Consider the following 22,860-nt stretch of genomic DNA (forward strand, 5'->3'; position numbering starts at 1 on the left):
CCTGAGCCAAAATCAAGAGGTGGACACTTAACTGACTGAGCCACCCAAATGTCCCTCCTCCTTCTTTTCTTTTAACTTGCTTTCCTGTGGGATACTGGAACTATATTTTGAATTTTATAGTGTTTTTGAGTGTAAGTTATATAAACTTTGTATAATTCTCATAGTGGTTATTTTGATTATATAAATATATATGTGTGTGTGAGCTATCATCATCAACTGATTTCAACCTTTTTTCACTTAAAGTGATGTGTAGAAGCCTTATTTCTATTTAGGTTGTTTTACTGTTCTCTTTTAAAAATATCATTAACTTTACTACCAGATGGTTTTGTTCTAATGATCAATTATGATATATAAAACTTGGGGGAGTGACAGTTTATTGTATGTACCTATATATCTGCTTTTCCTATTTCTTCCTTGTGGTCTGAGATTCCTTTTTTTTTTCTCACTACTTTTATTGTTGACAGTTTTTTCAGCCAGTCTTCAAGGACAAATTCATTTATTCATGAGATTAAGGTGCTTAAGTAAATGTCAATGTACTATATACTAAAGGTATTTACATATTTTAGTGGTATGAGGAATATTAAAACCTTTTCTTATACAAATGAAATATTTTGTGATTTGTGAAATGGACAAAAATATTTTTAGACTAAAAAAATGTTGTAACAACATATCTAATTAGACTACTCTTGGCTTTTAAATAGTGAATAAAAAGTAAGATCTCTTTGTCATACTTTTCTTTTAATTTTAAGGGAAAATCAAAGTGTTATAATCCTCCCATTAGTATATTTATCTGTACTGATTTCTACATTAGTATTAGTATCTTAATAGCAACACAGATATTTTATACTTAATCTATTCTGTCCTCCTACTGATTCATATCACAAAAGAAAGAAAGAAATATTTTCGAGTTGAGATGTCAAAAAAATTGTGCTTAGATTAATTGGAGTTCTGTTACTTTGACAGTATAACCTATATAAGGCATTGGCCGTTAGCTTTATAAGTAGTTACATATTAACTTTGGTAGCTTGAAATAAATTAGGATTATATAAATTGTTGATACTCAACTTTTAGGTGAAAGCATTTGACTTCTGTTCAGTTTTGTAAACAGTATTGACTACCACTCATGTTCTTACAACTGTGTTTTTTCTGCATACTCACAAATGTCTGGAATGGAATAACATTTAGCCTTTATTTTAAAATAGTTCTTATGATCCAAATTTAAATGCTTGTGCATTTTAGTGTTTTAAATTAATAGGGTAAGTTAATCATTTGGCAAAACTTTCTGTATTTCTTTCAGGTAATGTTGAATTCCTTTCACTGGCTTTTACTATTGTCGTTTTTTTGAATCCTGTCAATCAAATCACTTTTCCATATGGCATAATTTATACTTTCTCTTCATTTTTATATTATTTTTCCTGTTATTCCACTCTCTGTAACTACATGGATTGGGAATGTGTGTGGTCAGATATTTGAATTTGTTTCATAAGGTGTTGTAGAAAACCCATTTCTTCCTTCTGAGCTCTTATGTACTTGGGTGGTCACTGAATCTTTTGATACTGTAGCTGTGAGCTATGCTTGTTCATTTATACATTGCTTTATTGTTTATAATCTCTTCCTGGAGGTAATTGCTTTCAGTCTGTTGACTTTTTTTTTCTTTTTTCTAGCTTTATAATTTTAAAAGGCTTTTGAATGCTATTGTATCAGCATAGTTGTGTACATAATTGCCTTGAATTTTAACTTTGAGTAGTAAATTATGTAAATTTAAATGAATTTTAGGACTTTGAAATAAATCCTCTTTAAACAGACTTTGAACTGTACAGAACAAACTGATGATTACCAGAAGGAATGTGGCCAGATTGAGGGGAGCGTGAAATAGGTGATGGGCTATAAGGAGTGCACTTGTAACGAGTGCTGGGTGTTGTATGGAAGTATTGAGTCATTGTATTGTACACCAGAAACTAGTATTATACTGTAGGTTAACTAACTGGAATTTAAATAAAAACTTAGAAAAATAATTCAGAGAATGATGAAATTAATAATTGTTTTGAAAAAAAAAAGTCCTTTTTAGAACCAGCTTTCAGTGGATTTCATAGTATATTGGTTACTGTATGAGCATTTAAAAGATCTTTCTTTGGGTTGGGGCACCTGGATGGCACAGTTGGTTGAGCACCCAACTTCGGCTCAGGTCATGATCTCATGGTTCATGAGTTCATGCCCCGCACTGGGCTCTCTGCTGTCAGTGCAGAGCCCACTTTGGATCCCCTGCCCCTCCTCTCTCTGCCCCTAGCCTACTTGCACTCTCTCTCTCTCTCTCTGAAAAATAAATAAAACATTAAAAAAAAACAGATCTTTGTGTTAAAATGATAGTGATTTGTACTAAATACTATTATCTTAATTCTGAATTTGGAGTAATATTTGTAGGATTTTTAAAAATTCTAGTGACCTGGGAAGTTTATTTGCTGAAAGGATTCAGGATACCTTTTTTTCTTTTTAAAGCTGTCTTATATTATGCACATGTTCAATATGAGTTTGGAATTATCTTTGTAATAAGAATGAATAAAACTATTTTTATTCTGAAAATAAAGTCCTAAAATCTTTTTAAAAACTTACTGTATGTTGTGAATATCTTTCTATGTCAGTACATATAAGTCTCTTTTGTTATCTTAATATCAGCATAGTTCTTTTATTTATTGTAGACAGTTTCTATTGGTAGACATTTAGATTGTTTTCACCCTTTAAATATTTAGCCAAATATTTAAGTATTCTTTGTTCCTGATAATTTGTTCAGCTTATTATTGTAGGATATATACCTAAAAGTGAAACCACTGTTTCACCAAGATTGGTTATTGAAATTTACAACTAATATTTTCAGACTGTTTCATGAATGTATTAGTTTACATTCTTATTAAAACAATGGCTCTGAATATTTGTTTTCAATAGTTTTACCAACAATTGTGTCTGTCTGTTTTTCATTCTACCGGTGTAGAATGATAGCTTATTCAATTTACATTTATCTTAATGAATTTAAACATTTTTTCAAATATTTTGGCCATTTATATTTATTGTTCTGTGTATTTCAAACATTTCATCATTCTTTTGAGGCATTCGGTTTTTTAAATACTAAATTTAAGTGGCTTTTTATATGTTACAGATATTAACCCATTTTGTTACATATGTTGTATTCTTTATATATATATATAAGGGAGACATAGAATCTGAAGCAGGCTCCAGGCTCTGAGCTGTAAGCACAGAGCCTGTTCCCAGGCTCGAACTCACAGAACTGTGAGATCATGACCTGAGCCGAAGTTGGATACTTAACCGACTGAGCCCCCCAGGAACCCCTATGTTGTATTCTTTATAGGGTGGTTTCCTTTAGAGTGAGGTGCGTACCAGAATACTTGTTAGGAGCCCTGTTGTTTGGAAAAAAATGATACTTAACTTCTCAAATCATTAAGTGTGGTTAGATTACTCAAGCTAAATGAAACATGAGGGAACTTTTGTTTCTTTAGGGCATGTACTAATTGATTTCTGTGGCAAGCAGAATTGTTTTCTCTTTCTCACTTGGTTTGCAGTATTGGGGAGAATGGCATTTATATGGCTAAACTGGAATATATATTCATTATGTATTATATATAGTTTAATTCTCTTTTTTTTTGCTGTGGTAACATTTACGTAGCATAAAATTTACCATCTTTATCATTTTTACGTGTACAGTTCATTGGTACTAAATACATTCATAATATTGTACAACTGTCATCATCATCTGTCTTCACAAGTTTTTAAATCTTACAAAACTGAAACTATACCCCTTAAATGGTAATTTTCAATTCTCTTCATCTTGCAGCACATGGCTGTCACCATTCTTTTTTTGGTCTCAATGATTTTGACTCCTTTATATGACTTCACATAAGCAAGTCATAACACTATTTGTCTTCTTGTGAGTGGCTTATTTCACTTATCATGATGAGTTCAAAGTTCGTCCATGTCATAGCATATGAAAGAATTTCCTTTTTTAAGGCTGAGTAATATTCCAGTATATGTGCATTTCACATTTTGCTTATCTGTTTATCTTTAGATGGACACTTGGGTTGCTTCCACATTTTAGCTATTAAAAATAATGTAATATGAAAATTGGTGTACAAATACCTCTTTAAGAATGAAATCTGGCCATGTGTAGCAACATGGATGGACATTGAGGGTGTTATGCTGAGCGAAATAAGTCAGGCAGAGGACAAATACCATATGTGTGCACGTATAGGAGGATTAGGAGGAACTTANGGTGTATACTCACAAGTCAAATTGTTGGGTCATATGATGATTGTTTTAAATTTATTGATGAATTGCTCTACACTGTTTTTCCACAGCCCTGTACCATAGGCAGCTTTAGAATCTGTAAAAGGCAACTTAAGCTTCTAGAAGGACTGCAGGCCTCTTGACACCTTGATTTTTTGCCTAATGATGTCCATTTCTAACTTCGGACCTCTGGAGCTATAATATAATACAATCGTGTTGTTTTAAGCCTCTCAGTTTGTGGTAATTTATTTCAGTAGCAATAGAAAACTAGTATAGCCCATTAAAACCAATACTAGCATTTACCTACCTCTCGTAAGAAAGCAAACCAACCAGCCCCTTATGTATTTAAGTCTCCCTTGTTGGGTCTCTGTTATAAACATCCATGTATAGTTTTTTCTTTTCTTTTCTTTTTTTCTTTCTTTTTTTTTTTTTTTACCAGATATGAGTAATTTATCCCTAATTTCCTCTCTTGAACCATTAATTTTAGGTCAAGATTATCTGATTGTAGATGGTATTATATAACTCTATTCTAAAATTGTCTGAGTCTGTGGGTGTTTGTGTATAGAGGAGTGAGCCTTTTTTTTTTTATTACAAATTGGATTTTTAAAAAATAACCATGGGTCTCTTTAGGTTTACTATTTCTTTTTGGTTCATTTTATAAAGTTGAAATTTTTTAGGAAACTATCAAGTTCATCTTTTCATATTTATCTCAGTAAAGGTATTTATAGTAATTTTTCTCTGTGTGGTTCTGCTGTCTTTTCCATTCCTCTATTATGTCTTTCTTTCCTTGAACATCTCGGGTAAACTGTTTTAAAAGATGTAGTTGTTAGCTTTGTTGATACTGTTTTTTACTGTTTTCTGTTTCATTGTTTTTGTAACTATAGTTTCTTTTCTTTGCCTTTCTTTGGACTCATTCTACTTCTGCAACATTAAACACCAAGCTCATTGATATTTTTTATCAATCAAAAAAGCATGCTTCTTTTCCCCTTTATAGCGTTAGCTGTATCCCACATGTTTTGGTATGATTCTGACACCAATTCTGATGTTTGATTTTTTTTTTTCCACACCACCAAACCAGATACCACAGATTAAAGGCTAACCCCTACAAGACTTGCACCCAATGTACACACTTCACATGCCAGTGGCAAGCATAGGTCATTACCCCTGGTTCTGACTAACCAGCTGTAGATGGTTCCCGCAGTCCCCTGCCTTCGGTTCAATTAATTTGCTAGAGTGGCTCACAGAATTCAGAAAAGCATTTTGCTTATCATTCGGTTACTAGTTTATTATAAAAATTTGTAATTCAAGAGCACCCAGGCACACAGGACAAGGTATGTGGAAGGGGTGCAAGCCTTCGTACTCTTGAGTGCACCACTTGCCCTAAATCTCCATTTCTTTACCAGAAGGGAAGCTCTCTGACCTGGTCCTTTTGGGTTTTCATGGAGTCTTCATTACACGGGTGTGATTGATTAAATCATTAGCTGTTGGTGATTGAACTCTATCTGTAGGCTCTCTTCCCTACCTGGCAGAGGTGGGGGAATTAAGTGGTTCTAGCCCGTCTAGCCCATCTAGTCCGTCTAGTCCCGTGGTTAGTTCCCCTGGCAACAGCCCCTATCCTTAGGTTCACTCTAGGGGCTTTCTGGTTGTCATGTCATTCTCATGACAAATGACACCTTTATTGCTCTAATCACTTCAGAAATTCCATGAGTTTTAGGAGCTTCTTGCCAGGAACTGGGATGAAAATCAAATGTATGTATTTCTTGTTATAAATAACAGTATCATATTTGGCATACCAGCTTTCAGTATCATCCAGTTCCAAATATTTTCTGATAACTATTATGATTTCTTCTTTGAAACATTTATTTTGCATTGTATTTTTAAATTTCCCAGTACTTGAGAGTTGGGTTACATTTTTATTTTAATTTTGATTGCCTTTTAATTGGAGGATGAGGTTGTTACGTTATCCACTTACATATGTGACCTTGTAAAATCACCTAACTTTCCTTAGCTTTACTTTCCCCAGTCATAAAATAATAATTATTCCCTTTGTCTTTTAAAGTCTTGTGAGGTTATAATTCTGTGTATAGTTATTTATATAAATAAGTTTTTATTCTCCATATGTGTAGCTGTATTCCCCTTCTCCGTACTATTATGAATTAATGCTTTCTGGTATTATGATTACATGAAATAAGTATGAGAAGCAAGAATTTCATTCTGATTTTTATTCATCAAATATTTTTAATTTAAAAATTTTTATTTTAGAGAGTGTACGAGCCTGGGAAAGGGGCAGAGGGAAAGAGAGAGAGAATCTTAAGCAGGCTCCATGCTCTTCATGTAGCCAGATGCAGGGCTCCATCCCACAGTCTTGGGATCATGATCAGAGTTAAAATCAAGAGTCAGATGTTCCACTGACTGAGCCACCAAGGGGCCCCTTATTTGTCAAATTAAAATCCTTGTATTCTGACTAATGACACATGGCCTTTCCCTTAAAGAAGCTCTTCACTATGTAGGAAAGATGTGTTTGAAAAAAAAAAAGTGATCTGAGATGACAGGGAAGTTTTACCAAACTTGCTTGGCAAACAGTGTAAGGAAGAGTATTCTGGGTTGAGGGAAATGCTTATTTATGTAAAGGCATGAAGATACAACGAGAGAATGACTGATTGTGTCATAGAGGCTGGATTGTAAGGTGCAGAGAGAAATAAGACTGGTACAGTGATTTAGAGGCCAAGACTGGTACAGTACACAGAGGCCAAATGTGGAATGACTTCTTAGAACATAGACTTCATTTATAGGTCATGTCTTCCTAACCAATTTGCCCTACCACCCTGGAGCATGTGAATGAGGAACAGTGGTGCTGAGGTCATGATCACTTCAGCTGTTAATGAAATAAAAGCCATAAAAGTCAGAAATACTATTATAGGTGATAAGGAGTATTGAAGGATTTTTACTTAGGGAAATGGAATGCTCAAGATCTGAGTTTCCAGAATGATTGCTTTGGCAGCTACATATGGATTTTGAGGCAAGGAGACTAACTGTAAGGCTGTATCCAAAAGTCCAGGTGAGACATACCAAGGGTTGTACTAAGTTGGCGTCAGTTGGATTGAAGAAAAGTCCAAAAATTTGAAACATACTGAAGAAATATAACTAATGGGATTTAGCGTGTGAATGTGAGCTCAGAGGTTTAGAGTGAGTTTGGATTTGGGAGGCAGTGTCAAGCAAGTAATATAAAAGTAGTTGCAGATTTAACAGGTGAGTTGATGTCTTCTGTTTGATGTACATGGGGGGAAGGGCAGAGAGAAATGGAGAGAAAGAATCCTAAAACCAAATTCAAGAGTTGGATGCTTTAATGGACTGAGCCACCCAGATTCCCAGAGGCAGGGGGAGTTTGGTATATTTCAGGACTTTGAAAATTGATAAAGGAGTACTTAGTTAAAATATGGGTCAAGAAGATTTAGGGACCAAAGAGAAATGTTTCCAATTCTAAATTTTTGGCTAGCACTTGAGGCAGTGGTGCTAGATGGTATTCTCTGGGAGAATATGTAGCTGAATAGAGAGACTCCAAAGGTACACCGATATTTAAGGATAATTTGGGGAAAGAGAAATAGGAGTAACCAGAGAATAGGCAATAATTCCAGAAGAGGTTCCCAAAATCTTGGGAAGAAAGAATTTTGTGGAAATTGTCAAGCGTATCAAATAAGATAAAAGGTGATAAATACCATTGTGTTTGGGGAAAAGAGGGGCTTTTGTGTCTTTGGAGAGAATAATTTGAATGGAATACAAGCCAGAGTAGACTGAAGTGTGTCAGTCTAATGGAAATATCTGTGAGTTCTGGGCGAAGGGTTCGAATTTTAGCCCACTCCCCTCTGTTCTCACTCCCAGTCATGAGGGCCCTTGCTTCCACAGATACGGATACTCCAGCTCACATGTTCAAACTCTACTCACTCTTGTATCCCTCAGATTTAAGGGTACATAAACTGGCAGTATAGTCAGTACTCAGGAAGGACGACCTGAAGAAGTTCACATAGGTTCCAAACCTGGAGTTTGGACACTGGATCAGAGAATTCAAGGGTCCTAGGACCTGGAACATAGTCTAGAAAGGAGGATGCAGGCTTTAGTCAAGCAAGTCCTCTTGTCTCTCTCATGGACTTCTTCTGCAGGAGGATGGGCATGGCCAGAAGAGGGCCAGAGTGGGACTTTTAAAGACACGTGGTCCTTGGGGCGCCTGAGTGGCTTAGTCGGTTGAGCGTCCGACTTTCACTTAGGTCATGATCTCGTGGTTCGTGGGTTCAAGCCCCGCGTCGGGCTCTGTGCTGACTGCCAGCTCAGAGCCTGGAGCCTATTTCAAAGTCTGTATCTCCCTCTCTCTCTGACCCTCCCCTGCTCACGCTGTCTCTCTCTCTCTGTCTCCTAGAAATAAATAAAAATATTAAAAAAATAAAAAATAAATAAAGACACATGGTCCAAATGGAGTTCCTGGTTATATAGGTTTAGAGATTATTATTATAAGGGTAAAGATTTGGTCAGAAATTTGAGATCACAAATGGATACTTTTTGGATCTAACCATCTTGTCCCTTACATTACCTTATCTACTGATTCCATTTTTATCTCAGTATTATCAATATCAGCAATACCAGTATTTAAAAAATTTTTTTTTCAATGTTTTATTTACTTCTGAGAGAGAGAGAGACAGCGTGAGCAGGGGAGGGTCAGAGAGAGAGGGAGACACAGAATTGAAACGGGCTCCAGGCTCTGAGCTGGGTGTCAGTCGGACCCTTAACCGACTGAGCCACTCAGGCCCCCCAGTACCAGCATTTTATACTCTCAGTTTGAAGACTCCCTCCCACAGTTCTTGATCACCATTGTTTCTGTTTACATCACACCTCTCTACTGTCCCCAAACCAACAAATCCATTGATTTGGCTACTTTTTCATTCTCTTATCATTCTTGAATTCTCACCTCTCTCCTTTACCAACCTGTAGTCTATAGTTTCTCATTGTAATCATCATAATACAGATACACTAAACTCTTTAGCTTCTCTTTTTCTTTCTCCTTTCTCCCTCCTCCCTCCTCCATTCTTTGGCTTCTCTCTCTCTCCTTCCCTGGATTAACTTTCTGCCTACTCTGTGGTTGCATAGGCACAAGTTAATGTGTTGAAGAAACACAGTACTGATTTCTCTAAACAATGGCCACTACCCTCAAATTTCACTCCTTTGCAAACTTTCATTCTTTTAGTGCATTGGTGCACTAAAATTAGTGCTCTTTTATTATTTTGGACAACCATGTCATACATGCGCCTTTCTCCTTAAACCTTCCATACCTTCTCCCTTATTCTCACTCTCAGTTGCTGATTTGCTCCCTGTTTCATTTAGAGGACATAACTATTCAATAGAAAATTTATATAAGTAGCCATCACCAGATCTGTATCCTTATTTATTTATGCTCACTATAGGTGAAATATCTGTACTCCTATATAAGGTCACTCCATCCATCCACACATGCATTTGATTCCACTTCCCCTCACCTCCTCAAGGACATTACACGAGAATTTCTTTGTGGTTTCCATTTCTGCTGGATCAACAGCATACAGAGTTGCACAAATTTCTCCCATCTTAGGTAACTAAGAGCAGCAACAACCATAACATCTTGATCCCACATTGCTCTCCATTTACCATCCCATTACCCTGCTCCTTTTTTGCAGAACTCCTCAAAAGAGTTGTCTGCTTTGTCTCCAGTTATCTTTCCATTATCTCTTGAATTTACTTCATTCAGATTTGTGCTTTCATCACTCACCCAAAACTTTTTCTCAGGGTCACCAGTGACGTCTGTATTACTAAATCCAGTGGTCACTTCTCAGTGCTCATCTTCCTTGATCTGTCAGTAGCATTTGACACAGTTGATTTCCTTCCTTCTTAAAAGACTTGATCCACCTGCCTTTCAGAACCTCAGTCTTCTAGTTTTTCTTCTCTTCTTCTCATCTCTTGGATGTTGGTTGCTTCTCATCTCCTGGATCTCTAAACAACAGGGTATACCCTTCCCTACCTTATTTTTCTCTAAATAGCCTATCATTGGTTGATACTGTAAATCTTTAACTTATTTATTTATTCATTCATATATTAGCAGTTTCCTTTACTAATGTGTATTCTTCACAGAGGTGGATATTTTAATCAGTTTTGTTCACTGCTGTATTCCCAGGTCATGGTAGGTGCTCAGTAAATATTTGTTAAGTGAATGAGTCTTAACATTCTGCAGAGCTAGAAAGATAAGTAGCTATAAATTAATACTGTGGAGAATCAAAATGTTTTTCAAGTATGCCATTGTGACCTTTACTCAAACTCTAGCAGTCTGAGTCTAGAGTCCTGTCTCAGAATTGTCAGAATACAGGATAGTTGGCATAGAGCTAGACTGTAAGAAATAGAGGAGCTGAGCTAGACTCGTAGTCTAGTTCCTGGCCTACCATTAACTTAGCTGTGTGATCTTGAACAAGTTGCTTTCTTTTTTGATTTTCACTTCCTCATCTGTAAAGTACAAGCTGTGGGCTATCTATTATCTAAGGTCTTTCATAATCTCAATAGTTTTATGTTGTGTAATTGTGGGGGTTTATGTCAAGACTTATTGCACCTAAGAAGGACAGAGAATGCAGCAGATATGAAGATGATTCTAACTTGGGACATGGAGTTATTTTGCCATGTCTGATATGCCTTGGTAACTTAGGCTATTCAGCTTTGGATCTATGGTCTGGATAGGCAGAGAGGAGAGGTGTAGAGCATCCTGCTTGAATGTTTATGATGTATTTTGAGAAAAGTGATCAAAGAAGGAAGTCGAATGAATAGGTGGTTTGAGCAGGTTGTAGAAGGAAGATTTTAAAAGCCAGAGAGGGACATTTGGTTTTGTTACGATATTAAACTGGAATCTACCAAAGATTTTTATTATGGATACAATGAAAGTACTGTATGAGAAACTCCCAACATGGGTGTTATTAAGGAGAGCGAGATTGGAGTTAAGTAAGCCACATAAGAAGCTACTATAGTAATTCCAGGAATGAAAAGGAATTGAGTCTCTTTTTGCCTGGCAGCAGAGGAAATGGGGGAAAGGAGATAGAAGGGAGAAAGGAAGAAGAACAAAATCCAGTAATTACTTAGATGTGGAGGAGTCAAGGAATCAGAAAATTAAGATTTGGGGGTTCAGCAGGGTTACTAGAGTGGTTTCTATCAGTATGTTAGGAATGATAGCAGGAGGAAGGGATCTTATATGAATGGATGGACGGCGGGTCAGGATTTGGAAATTACTCAGCGTAGAGATTTTCAAACTTCTTCTTTTTCTTTTCTCTTTTTTTTCTTCCAGAAGAAATGTTATGTGAAGCCCCAATATATAAAAACACATAGAAGTAAAGATGATTTGGCTGGAGCAAGGTGTGTAGTAGATGGGACCAACAGCTTGCTTTTCGGGTCCATTCTTTGAGGGTGCCGAGGAGGATAGTCAGAAACCACTGAAGTAGATCATCTATAAGTGCTCTCCTAGATTGAGCATTTGGTGACCTGAGAGTCTTTTATATCCTATGAATCTCCTGGATGGCAACATCTTCATGGGTCTTCTTGTCTTAGCAGTTAGCAAATATTTGTTATTTCAGTCTCTTGTCTAGGTTCTAGGGAATGGTAGAATACAAAAAAGGTATAGTATTTCCTTTCTGGAACTTACAGATTTTACTAGAATGCCATTATTAAAAGGTAATAAAAAATTATCAAATAATTGTAAGTATACTTACAAACATGCTGCCATAGAGAAGAACAAGTTGAGCTGCTTGTAAGAAGACCTAGCCTAGTCTGAGGGGATTGAGAAGAGGAATGGTCAAAGGAGGACTTCTTTGAGAACGTTGTAGTTGAACTTGCCAGGAGATGAAGATAAAGAAACAGAGAGCAGGTTGTATCTGAGGCACTGAGAGAAGTTCTTCATGGGCAGAGTACAAGGCTCCACATGAGGTTGGAGCGATGCAAGGTGAACTGGAAATAAAAGTAAGGACCAGGTACTCATGCCACATTAAAGGTTCTAGGCTTTATTTTGAGAACCGAACAATTTTTTAGGGAGGGGTAACATGAGCTTATTTACATTTCACACAGACCAACCTGGCAGCAATTGTTCTCACTTCAGGTGAGATGGACCTGGAAGCGAAAGGACATAAGGAGCCTACCTAGGAGGCCACAAAAGGGGTTCAGGTGAGACACAGGCTGAACACTGGGGACTGCTACTAGGGAACTAGAGATGAAAACTGATTCCAGATGTTTAGGAGGCTCAATTAAGGGGGACTGATGATTGGTGATTATAGAGCTACAGAGTGTAAGGGAGAGAACATGTATCATAGATGTTAACTTCAGATTTTGATCTCAGTACTTGGATAAATATAAATGCCATTTATTAACTTTATGGCCAGTATCTCCTTTGTTTTTATGTTGCCTTCACTTGTCGTTTTTTGTTCTGTCCCCCTTAATGCCTTTGTTCATCACCATCTCTTCCATGACTTAAAACACTTCTTTCTGTGCTGTAAATGAAATTGAAACCTTCCTCCAAAATCATGGTACAAACCTTCCTTCTTGGAGCCTGCCATCAGTAATCTAATCCTTGATTAATATTAACTTTACAGTTTACTGGTATTTGTGTATAATCTGTATCCTTTCTTGTATTAATTCATTCTTCAGTACATTAAATGGAAGTTTATATTTATCACACATACTGCATTTATATTGTTGAGAGGCAATATTAATTGCCTCTTCTAGGTAAATACTCTAAATTTAAAATAGGAATTTTAATGGGAGGAGTGGCAGTAGTCTACAGAATTTTTTGAAGTTACCTCTTAAGAAAGGCTTATGGATAAAGTTATTTAGGCAGTCTTCCTAAACTGTATATTTGACTTCTTTATGCAAAAGATCATTGGTAAAAATCATTCTGATTGAGTTTCAATGAAATTTATAAATGCTTTTGAATTTATTTTAAATAGTAATTTTAAATTTTTGTTATTATACATTTCTTGCTTTTTATATATATTTAATGAAAAGTTGCAGAAGGCCTTTGCTAATTTCCTTTCTTCTTTATTTCCTCTCTTTATCCTTTTGCTTGTAACTGTTTTTAATATACCCTGGATCTGAAACTTATTTTAACTCACTTCATAATTACATGAAATCTTATAATTTTGTAGAGGTTTCAAGGAGTATCATCGTTAAGTCAAATATTTTTAAATCATTTAAATTTAAAAATATTTAAATAAAATAAATCATACTTTAATAGTTCATATTTATTTGTCCTTTATAATTTAGTAACTCAAAAGTAAAACACAATATTAAGAATTCATAGTATTCATTTTGACATCTGATTTTTTTAAATGACTGTTTTAGAAGGTATATTCAAAGTAAAATTAAAAATTAAATTTAAAATATGATTTCACATTAATCTTAAAATGACAAGATATTTTATTTATACCATTTTAAGGAGTTGCATCAAGGTCAATTAAAAGTGAAGTTTCTGAAACTTTGGAAATAACTGATGTAAAATGTTGACTAGGCATGCAAACTATATATACTTTTTTTTAATATGTTAGCATAATTTGAAAATTTAAACTATTTTATGAGCATAACTAGTTGTAAATTAAAGTAAAACAAAATAAAACTACAATATTTTAAAAGCCATGCATAAGACAGTTTGGTAAAGTTTAAGAACATAAATGTTTTAGTTGGAACAGATGTGAAAGACATATTATTTTAAAGGAAAATGAGGTCCACAGCTATCTGTTTGGAAATGTCTTTCAATTACAGTGGCGTCCATGAATGTTGGATTTGAATGAAGATTTGGCTAGAACCGTTTTATATCCTATTCTGTATTTCCTTTTGAATAAGAAATAGCATGTGTGAAATACATTTACTATAATCCATTCCATACTGCATAATAAAAATGCTGTGAAGAATGAGTATGCGCGCGATGAAATTATCCCGATTATATGTTCTGTTCACTTTCAGCGAGCTAGTACTTTCAAGTTTGTATAAATATCATAGGGTGTGTTAATATATCCATTTATTTTTCAAAATGGGAATATGGCATAGCTTACTTTCATTATAGATAATCACATTCCATTAGGGGTATAACTTTTCCTGTATTTAACCAAACATCATTCACTGGAAAAGAAGTAAGAAATCTACCTGGGTGAACAGCAACCTAAGCAATTAGAAGTGAGTTCTTACATTTTAAGTTGGCAAGGTGATAAATGAGATTATTTACATTAACCATTTCTTACATTAAACTCTAGACTGGCCCTTAGTCTTTTATGTTATTTGTTTGTTTTTGTGGAGGTATAATTGACATACGTTAGTTTCAGGCATACAACACAGTGATTTGGGGTCTTTGGTTTTTTAAAATGAGGATAATTGAGCCAGATAAAAGAGTAACTTTTAGTTCACATTAAAAGTAAAATGAATCATATATTACTACTTGTTTAAACTTAAATATTAAATAGTAAAATGCAGTTTAGTATATTTTTATTTTATAGGTTACTAATCAGATAATATTTTATGTATGATTTTTAACATCAGTTGTATAGAAATTCTCATTGTTTTCCTAAGGAAGTAGTATACATATGATTATGTATAAATGTGCACATGTGACTGTTTAATTCACATCACGAGTATTCAGACATGAGGTAAACACTAATTGTATTTGTTCATTTGCATGTAGAAGATAAATAAGATAAACAGAATGATCATTTGTTACAAATTTAAAAATTGTTCATAAGGCCTAAGATATTTACATATTCTCATATAATAATCATTTGCATATTTGATCTAGACATTATGTCAGTAAATGTCACATTTTTTTCAAATTTAAAAAAGTCATATTTCACTGCTTATAAGAGTAGATAAGAGCTTGAGTTTTAGAGCAAAACTGTCTACCATTTAATAACTGTGTGACTTCTTAGGTGAGTTACTTAACCCCTCTGAGCATCATTTTTATCATCTATAAAGTGAAAGGTATTTTGAGCATTAAGTAAGTTAAAAAATAAAGTGCTCACCAACAATAGCTTTCATGTAATAAGTGCTCATAGCATATTGTGCATGTGAGATTATTATACTAGCTGCACTTCAATATGTGATTTCAGAATCTTGAAAGTTTGTTAATTAAAAAATAAGAGTCACAGTGGGTTCTGCTTTAACTATTTTACTGGACATTTTGATTGTTGGCTCATTTTTCATTAGTGCATTAATTCATACTTATTTTTTATGTCACATTGGTGGTCTGTCATTTAATATTGGTAACTTTTAGAAGTAGACAATAAAATATACGTAGTAATTATAATTACATGGACAATGTTTTGTACCATAATATGATCAGAGAACAAATTTCTAGATGCTTGCTATATGGAGGCCCGTGGCATCTGATTTCAGTGGCACTTGAATGTGTTCACATGTTGGGGTTTTATTAAATATTTGAATTGAATAGAAAGCATTACATTAAATGTACTGTTACATAAATGTTACATAACATTTAGATGTGCCTCATGATGTATACATGATAGCTGTGATCTTGCTTATTTTTAAAATTGCAAATATTTTATTTCCTCCCATCATTTTTCTTTCTGGTTTTCTCTTGTCTGTTATGTAGAGAAATTACTCTCACAGTCTATGATTTGGTTGCTGGGGGATGTAACATTTGATTGAGTGCCTTCCCATGCAGATGTCTATATGGATTGAAACTAGATTATGGTATTTAAGATACAAACTGACTGACTTTCCCTGGAACAGAAAAATTCCTGTTAGTTAAGCCACAGACTCAAATAAATAAGGCTCTGGTCTTAAAGAAACATAATGTTTAACTGCTCTTTGAAAAATCTTGAGTTCAAAGTCATGCATTGCAGAAAAGGAAAGCATTTCTGAATTATGAATCCTTTTTTACTGCAGACAGATAAAAGATATTCCTTTTAGGGTTAAAGATAGAAAAAATCCCCATAGCGAAACAGAAAATGTGTTATAGGTTTAACAGTGGTTTCAAGTAATGTGAAAAACTGTGCCACTGTGAAACTACTGAAGAATCATCATCTAACTATTGAATTTCCTACAAATGTCAATCTTCAGTATTCGGTGGGGTTTGTTGCCTGACCATAATGGAGGAAAAATAGTCTATTGGATTACCAAGTATTTCTGATACCTACTGTGCTCCAAAACAAGTGACGTTTTTTTTTTTACTGAAAGCAGCCCAGGAAATGAATTTCATGTGGTTAAGGAATAAATGTGTGAAAAATATTTTTTTCATAAAATTATGTAAAATGCTGCAACCCTGTGAAGGTCCGTGCTTTAATTGGTAGTTCCTCAGATGACCAGAGTAGGTCCTGGATTATATTATTTGTATATAACATAAGTTTGTAATGGTATGATAAAATAGTTTACACTTAAGCTTATTTTTTTTTTCTGGCAAGGCAAAATAGACTCTACTCTGTATTAGAGGCATTCATTAACCGAATACATGATTTAATCCAACATAACAGCAACATTCAAAATAGTTCTTTTAAACAGATGCATCTTTTTATCTTTGGGGTAAGACATTTTAAAATATAAAATTGTATGCGTTTCTAATTTTAAGGAGCCCATATCTCTAGAGATGACAAAGAGTTAGATGTGTAATTATTTCTTTTCGGAAGAGATTAAAATGTTATAAAATAACACAGATATTTGTAAAGGAAGTAAACATACAGGAAATGAAGTGTTATCATCAGTCTATTTGTATCTATTCTCTTAGATTTTTCTGTACCCTTCATCACATGATTTAGTCCCATGTTATTCCAAATTTAAAATAGCAGGATTAGAAGTTAACGTATCTACTACAAAGAATAGGTAACTGTTTTCCTAACTGACATTAGTGTTCCAAATGTTAAAATTCCAGGTAGTGTGACATCCCAGAGTAACTCAAAGACTGTGTATCCGAAATTTTGTAAAAAGTTCTAGCTCTTTACATGGTCAAAAACCAGTCACATCAGCTTAGAATCAAATAATTACAATTAACTTAGAGGCAAACTAATTTTCTTTGGAATCTAAGTTATTTCGTAGCTTACAAAATGGAAATTCTTTATGTCAGTGTTATTGTAGATGACATATTGATTCATTGTTGTGGCAATCCCCAAATTCTGAAATTCGATTTGTTTTCACACATGAAAATTCCGGCATGTTATTGTAATATATTAGATATTTTTTCTCTGTGTATTTTATAGTTAATTATCTTTTAAGAAGTACTTATTTAACCAAAAGCTATTTTAAAGTATTAAGAGGAAACTTTCTAGTTTTAAGTTGCAAGCTTTGTATGTTCAAAAGCTGCTAATGTTTATTTCTTCTTTCCGTCTTAGAACTTAGATTATAGCAAATGAGACAGATATCTATACCTTTATTCTCTTTTTTCTACTGTTGCTGAATACAAAATGACACTCAGTTTTTATAAAAGTGATCCTATTTCAGATCAGAAAACTGCATCACTAGAATATATGTTCCTAATTTGAAAAGCTGTTTTAAAAGTATTATTTTATTTCTGGCTTTATATTGATTAGACCACCTCTTATTTTAGGAAAATATGGCTAAGTATCGTTTAAAATATGATTTAGCAAAATATGATTCAGTATCACTTTATGGACAATTCAAAGCAGTGGACCTTTCAAATGATATCTTGTTCGGGAAATAAGATAAAAGATAAGTTGTGAACTTTGATTTTTAGAAAATTTCTAGAAATATAGTAATGCAGTAGTATCAAGTTTGTATTATTTAACCAGGATTCAAAGTAGGAAGAAATGAAATCTGAATGCTTTTATTATTGTCAGTTAACATTTTGAATAGATGCTAACTGGATGAGAAAAATGTTTTTGTTTCTTAATTTGTGATACATAATTGGTGTTTTCCGAGATTTTGCTTAGCAGTGAGCTTTACTTACTGGTTTGTAAATTCAAAGAAAAGCAATTATCTGGCAAAAATCAGGTGCCTGTTACAAGACATGGGAAAAGAGCACTGTTTACATAACATAAATAAGGCCTTAAAATACAAAACATGATAGATAGTCTTGACTGTCTTATTCATTTTAGTAAATTAAAAAAAATATAATGTAGCCAGTTAATTTTCTGCAAGTATCCCAGAACTTGTCTTTTTCATTTAGTTTACTTTAATTTTGTTAGCATTGCATATTTTAATCTGAATTCTTCCTTATATTATTTTTTTACTTCCTAAAAGCATGTATTATAAGATACTTAAAAACTTTTCATTCAGTCCAACAAGCATATATTTAGTGAATCTTTGAAAATGTTTATTAGTTAAGTATGCTTGGTAAAAATGTATATAAAGAAGAACCATCAGGAAAAGCAGGAGCCATTCAAATTTCCTTGGTAGTTTTATTCTCTTTTCAAGTCATTTAAGTATTTAGCACACAGTATGAAGTACTAGTTCATCAGCGTTTGAATAATGCATTTAAAAAAGCTCATTAAAATAATCTGAAATGACCAAGTGCCATTTTCTCCTCCACATTTATTTAATCATTTGTTCACTCAGTATTGATTCTACTACTTTATTGATTGCATCAGCAGTTAACAAGGGGATCTTTCAATACTGCTAGCACTGGTACTGACAAACCAGTTTAAATATATAGCAGTGGGGATTGTAATACTGTCACAAGAAACAGAATATTAAAGAATTCTTCCTAATGACAAAACTATTTTCTCCACTGGGGAGTTTCACAGTAAAAATTATTTATCTCAACCCCTGTTCCAGGGTGTTTTTCTTTTTCCTCTCCTGCTTAGAAGATGAGGATATGTTATTTTAGATAAACTGCATCGGGGAAGAGGTACAAAATCCATGTTGTTCCTTTTTATATATTTTTGAAAGCAGGGCATTTTCTCTTTCAGTTGATAGCATCACAGTAAATCAATCTTCTCCATGTTGCCCCAAATCACTTGCCTATTCTCACCTTTTAGCAGTGCTTTTCACAATATTTCCATGGAACCAAACGCCTAGTAATTGTAGCACACACACGTAACCTTTTGAGAAGTTATGAAAATACAATTCTTGTGCTTAATGATATCCAGAAAGCATAATATTCTGTAAAAAGAAATTCCCTTTAGTCAATGTAAAATTAAACACTCTAATGCAAAAGGATATCTAAGGTGAAAGATGTTTGTGTAATGCTAAACATAACCAAAGAAACTGTGGTTTTAGCAAAGGTACTATTGCTCTATTTTATCAAGTGCCAGAAGTTGCATAATGAAAGTCTTTCAGTTAGTGAAAATATAAGTAAAAAAAACATAAAAATACCACCCAGCTGGTAGAGATCTTCCTAATTTTTACCTGATTGTATTTCTGAAGAAATATGGCAGGGCTGTCATAAATTTTCAACATGAACTGCATTTTTGTTGCCAATTTCCATATCCTTTAAAAAGTGCTGAAGCGTGCATTTGCTATTTATGTTTGCAGTAGACTGAGTACACTTTTACTATTTGTGGTTTAGAAATTGGAAACAACCAAACAGTGGTGCTATGGTCTAAAAAAATAAATTTTAAACAGCTGCGGGACAGTATTTTTAGAATGGTAGCAAGTCCTTCTAAAGCAACATAACTGCCCCCTACCCCCTTTAACGATGGATTATGGTCACACATATAAAGTCAGGTTTCCATTGTCTTTTATTTAAGATGGATTAAATAACTGGAACTAAAAGTGTGCTTTTGTTAGCTGGGAAACAGGCTTTTAGCATCCTAGAGTCAACTCTCTTTGCTTACCTGCAAAGGTTACTATATACCAGGCACTGGGCTTACTCACTTTGTAGACCTGAATCCTCACAAAGGCCCTTCCATGGATAAGAACTGTCATTATCCCTATTTTACCCGGGAGGAAATGGAAGCTTAAGGAGAAGGTAAGTGACCCAGGATCACCAAGCCTGTATGTGGTAAACCTGAGCTTCAAGTGAATACTCTAATCCCAGACCCCCTAATCCAAGTGTTTTTCAATCTTGTGTTTTGCACGGATCCCATTGAAAGGAGGGAAAGAAGTCCTTGTTAAGACCCCAGTTTGGACTCAAAGCCTTTTTGTGCTGATATTACTGAATTATGTACAAACAGAAAAATCTAGATAGCAACTTGCTCCATATTGAATCTAATGAATTTAAATCTAATTTAAATCTAATGAAACTATGAAATCAAAACAAATTTGGAAATTAAAAACAAATCTATAATACCGTTAACAGTCAAATTAAGGATCTTAATTTAATGTGACAGATTTTTCACTCCTGAAAATAAATCCCCTTCCTCAGTGCAACTGCTGTAGTATGAGTTTGTTATGTCTTTCCTGTGGTTTCCAATCTTTCTTTGCATCATGGCACGAGTAATAATGATAGTATTTAGTAGGCCATCGATATAAAAGCACAAGGTTGCTTCTGATAGGAGATAGCAGGCCAGGGGAATCCTGAACACCCCTAGCCCCAGCCAGTCACCCCATGCGCTGAGGGGATTGGAATCTATTCACCTGTATTTAGTTGGTGGCTTTTTCCAAAGGACCTGGGTTGGAAAGCTCTCATCATTGCTGTTTTTTCCTTGTGATAACTCAATTTCCTGTGATTTTTCTGTATTCTGATTATGAAATCTGTGTATAGTGTAGCCTGACATTATTTGGCCATTATTTGTATATTAAGTTAGCATCATTCCATGTTCTCTTTCCCTGACTTTCCATTATGCTGCCACAATTAGAGAGGCTTTGGCTGCTGATTCATTATTTTTTATTGACACAAAAATTTAATCCAAGTATTATTACAGTAAACATGCAAATTCCCAAGAACTAGGTCCGCAATATTCAATGTAAAGAAACTTCTGTGGTATTTACAGGCCTTTTACAGTAGTTTAAACATTTTAATACTGTATGTCTTTTATGACTTTGTATCCTGGAAACATACATTTGCTACATGAGTAGTCAACCTCTTTTGGAGAAAAATTGTTAAGCGGTGTGAGATTAGATAAATACTACTCAGGATGAGATGGAGTTTAAATTTGGTTGATTTTAGTCAGTGGAATAAAAAAATGGCGCATCAGATTCAATCTGACTTTCTGCTACTGCATTCTTTGTTGCATACAAGCACAATATATTTTCTCTAGAACCAAATACGTGTTTATGGTAGCTTTGATGCCAGATTGGAGAACTGATATGTTTGTATTTAAATAAAATGTTTTGCAACATGTTCTTATAAAGGCATTAGAAAGTAAACGTTTCACATAAAGAATTTAGTTGTAAGTTGTGTTTATTATATTTGTAATACAAACTACAAAATGTAAACTTTGACAGAATCTTTTTGGTTGTCGGGTCATGTCATTTGGGAAATAACAGGCTTTGTGAAGACCTACAAATGATCAATCAGATTTGGTCCTTAATCTCTAATGCATGCATGAACTTGTAAAGGAAGGTGAAAACCCTGATGCATAACCTGATATTTTATATTTCTAATGTGGAACAGGTAGATGATCTGTTCAAAGTTTGTTTAAACAAAGACATTTTCCATATAGAGATAAAATAACATTTTAAAAGTAATATGTTAGTTTAAGGGACTAAAAATAGTTTTCTTTGATGTTAAGGTCTTTTAGTCTAGATGAGGGCTCACTCTCTTTAAGAATTTTTTTTTCTTGAGGAAATCTATATGATAATCATTGGATTGAATTTCATATATAGATTATTACTTACTGTGACCTATTGATACAGCTTTTCTCTGAAAGCTCATGGGAATATATTATTCAGATTAATTCAACAAGCAAGTATTTATTGAACTCCTACTCTTTGCCCTGGATATATAAAGATGAATTTGATACAGTGTCTTAACAAATTTAATTTGATGATATAGATCTTGTTTTTCATGATATATCTTGAAATATTAAGATATCTTTGATAAATACTAAAGTTTCTTAACAAAAAAATCCATCTTAAAGTTTAGAACTGCATTATAAAACATGTTTACTTAGGACTTCAAATTTTCCTGGTCATGGCCTATTTACAAACAGTATATTTTATATTCAGGGCTAATGTGTGTGTGTGCATGTAGGTCATGTGAAGTCCAGAGTGTATTTACTCAATTAAAAAGTCTGATTTCTGTTTGTTACAAAATGATGAGATTTTTATCTCATTTGCAGATCTTGTAAATTGTAATTTAGACATTAACTCCTTAATGTGGTTCTTCATAAATAGTAGATTTTTCGTGTGTGTGTGCGTGTGTGTGTGTGTGTGTCTGTGTGTGTATTTAGAAAGACACAGAGACAGAGGAGAGCGAAAAGACAGAATCCAGCTACCATGCTGTTATAGTTGCTGCTGGTCTTCATAAAGTATAAGATACTTTCAAGTGTATTTGTACTCTAAAAAATGCCCTGTCATTTTGCTTTAGGAATGCTTCATAAAATACTTTGCTTAAATAAATAGTTCCTTTTGTAATATTGTCATCAGTAGCTTATAAAATTTCACTTTTTATACTATATATATATACTATTCATAATATATATATGAACAATTTCTTTACACAGTAAATTAAGACTTTTCTTGGGA

At 33.9% G+C, this 22,860-nt stretch overlaps 1 protein-coding gene across 5 annotated transcripts in view; it reads left to right on the forward strand.

Moving 5' to 3' along the window:
- SUPT3H (SPT3 homolog, SAGA and STAGA complex component) overlaps positions 1-22,860 on the forward strand; it is a 538,181-nt gene that overhangs the window by 173,499 nt on the left and 341,822 nt on the right. The window contains exon 1 of one of the 5 annotated variants that reach the window (XM_077764862.1): positions 10,299-10,317. The exons of the other annotated variants lie outside the window; for them this stretch is intronic. The gene's annotated coding sequence lies outside the window, so the exon portion shown is untranslated. Of the gene's footprint in view, positions 1-10,298; positions 10,318-22,860 lie in introns of those variants that run through there. 5 annotated transcript variants of the gene reach the window in all.

Source organism: Crocuta crocuta, unplaced genomic scaffold, assembly GCF_008692635.1.
Source record: "Crocuta crocuta isolate KB4526 unplaced genomic scaffold, BGI_CrCroc_1.0 scaffold44, whole genome shotgun sequence".
Lineage (NCBI taxonomy): Eukaryota > Metazoa > Chordata > Mammalia > Carnivora > Hyaenidae > Crocuta > Crocuta crocuta.